At 47.8% G+C, this 2,996-nt stretch overlaps 1 non-coding gene across 1 annotated transcript; it reads left to right on the forward strand.

The window, feature by feature from the left end:
* Nucleotides 1-2,640: 2,640 nt before the first annotated feature.
* On the forward strand, nucleotides 2,641-2,715 carry Trnas-cga. The gene has a single exon. It is a non-coding gene; the product is annotated as a tRNA-Ser (tRNA).
* The last annotated feature ends 281 nt before the right edge of the window (nucleotides 2,716-2,996 follow it).

The following is a 2,996-nucleotide window of genomic DNA, read 5'->3' on the forward strand; positions in this document are numbered from 1 at the left end:
CTCCTGTGATGGACTAATGTAATAATTTCTGTGAGTGCAGGCCTTCAAATAATCTTTATATAATAGCACAAATTTCCGGTACAGTTTAAAATTATATTTCAGTTCTTAAATATGCGGGTTTCAATCTGTGAAGCCGCTAGTGTCGTCAGTTAATACCAAGAATTACCAGCTGTTAGCGGTGTTATCATTCATCATGACGTCCATAAGCTTCGGATGCCCTGCATATAAAATTGTTTTTCCTTCAGGCATTCGCCAAACCCGAACTCTTCCATCGGACAGCCACAACGTTAACTCGATCCGTGACTCCTCGTTACTCGCTTCCAGTCATCCGTTGTCCACTGGCGTCGCTTGTCATACCACTTCAAGCTTTGCGTAGTATTGACTCCAGAAATGTGTGGATTTCGCGGAGCTCTTCGACGATTGTACCCAATTCTTTTTTAACTACCTACGCGCAGCCACGCTAGATGGACTGCTGAAAGCTCTTTGGAGCTGTGATTCCGATCTGCGATTCCAGAACAAGAGATCTGCCTGCCCTTGGTTTAGCGCTGTGGTTGTTTCTTTCCGTTTCCACTTCTTCTTTTATACTGGCGGGATTGTCTCTCGTGCCATCTAGTGCTCATTTCCGCACTGCATAAGTAAACAATACGCTGTTCATAAATGTTTCGAACGTAAAGCACTCATTATTTACAAAATATGGTCCTGTTGCGAACAAGAGGAACACTTGTTTCCTCTTTCTCTCTCTCTCTCCATGAGCGTGTGCAGGCTTGAATGACATTTCGTTTAACTCGGCTCATTATAAAAGCCGCAGAACCGGTAATTACCCCGTTCCCTCGTCTGCGCTGCTATTTCCATCACTCTTCATTTGTGACGTTACATGGAATTTCTGTACTCAGCGACCGTGCAGAGCATGCTGTCATGTTCACTCAACACGTCACAGTGCACTTGCTGAATTTTCCTCCTCACTTGTACAGCACAATGTCATAGGCAACACGCCCTTCACTAAGCCACCGTTGGAATACGTAACCTGATTATTCAATGGGGAACGCAAGTCATTATTTGTAACGACTAAAATAAAGCTCATATATTAAGTTTTTCTTTGAATTTAGATTCAGTTCAGGAAAGAGGCAGTCAGAGATGGCTTGAACTGACTTAAAATTAACAGAATGTACATCATCTTCTCTAGGAAATGCTTGGAGACTTGTTATGAAAACTTTCAAGCTTTCTGTCTCTATTTTTGAATACAAACGTATCTGTTGCCGGCCACGGTCTTTTTTCCTACCAGTCAAATTGGCTGATTATGGCGCCTTCAGAGATTCGCAGCGTTAAAACTTAGGTAAATAAGCCCGTCCGGCTAGCTGCGCGGGATAACGCGCTGCTTCCCGGCTCGAAGCCGCCGGGCGGATTAGTGTCGAGGTCCGGTGTGCCGGCCAGCCTGTGGAAGGGTTTTAAGGCGGTTTTCCATCTACCGCGGAGAATGCGGGCTTGTTCCCGTTTTTCCGCCTCAGGTACACTATGTCGGCGATTGCTGCGCAAGCACTTTCTCCACGTACGCGTACACCACAATTATTCTACGACGCAAATTTCTGGGGTTACACTCGTCTGGCATTAGACGTTCACGGGGGCGTCCACTGGGAGACAAACCCCACACTAACCCTGGATTCTTAAAAAAAAGAAAAAGAAAAAAATAACGAAAAATGGCTCTGAGCACCATGGGACTTAATTTCTGAGGTCATCAGTCCCCTAGAACTTAGAATTACTTAAACCTAACCAACCTAACGACATCACACAAATCCATGCTTGAGGCAGGATTCGAACCTACGACCGGAGCGGTCGCGCGGTTCCCGCCTGAAGCGCCTAGGACCGCTCGGCCACTCCGGCCGACCCCTGGGTTCGGTGTGGGGCGGCAGTGTGGTGGGTGTACTGCTGTGGCCTGTTGTGGGGTTATGAAGCACTGAGGGCTATGACGCGACGAAGCCTCTCCGTCGTTTCTAGGTCTCCCGTTTAATACAAAAATACATACATACATAGGTAAGTAATGTCCAACACTAAGGCAACAAGCCACTACTCCCTCGTCCTATATGTAATTCACAATATAATCACACAAACAGTCAATAGATGTCAGTACGAACGTGTTCTGCACGGAAGATGGCATTCCGATCAACGGACAACCACGCCAGCGATGCCTTCAGGGCGCCTGCCAAACAGGGTAGTTTTGGTCAGATACTCCCACGTCCACAATTGCTGCGTACACAGTCACAGACGATTCTGTAAGCGCAAAAAAAAAAAAGCCTACAAACTCTCTGCAGTTGAGGGCCATATGGAGAATGGAAGCAGGAGAGTTCCAAACTGATATGGCCCGATGGGGTAATGTGAATAGTTCTGTTGTTAAACTTCCTGGCAGATTAAAACTGTGTGCCCGACCGAGACTCGAACTCGGGACCTTTGCCTTTCGCGGGCAAGTGCTCTACCAACTGAGCTACCGAAGCACGACTCACGCCCGGTACTCACAGCTTTACTTCTGCCAGTACCTCGTCTGCTACCTTCCAAACTTTACAGAAGCTCTCCTGCGAACCTTGCAGTTTGGAAGGTAGGAGACGAGGTACTGGCAGAAGTAAAGCTGTGAGTAGCGGGTGTGAGTCGTGCTTCGGTAGCTCAGTTGGTAGAGCACTTGCCCGCGAAAGGCAAAGGTCCCGAGTTCGAGTCTCGGTCGGGCAAACAGTTTTAATCTGCCAGGAAGTTTCATATCAGCGCACACTCCGCTGCAGAGTGAAAATCTCATTCTGGAGTTCTGTTGTTTCTCGGATGTGGCGACAGTTTATAGACACCAAAACTGTATCCCAAAGACCAGGGCAGGGCCGACCACGTGTGACATCAGAAAGAGAGGACCGTTATTTGGCTGTAAGGGCACGACAGTACGGCCTCAGAACTGCACGGCAACTGGCACCTGACTTCGCACCATCCAGTGAACGTGTTGTATCGAGGCAAACGGTGTACAG

This window comes from Schistocerca piceifrons, chromosome 1, assembly GCF_021461385.2.
Source record: "Schistocerca piceifrons isolate TAMUIC-IGC-003096 chromosome 1, iqSchPice1.1, whole genome shotgun sequence".
NCBI classification, from domain to species: domain Eukaryota; kingdom Metazoa; phylum Arthropoda; class Insecta; order Orthoptera; family Acrididae; genus Schistocerca; species Schistocerca piceifrons.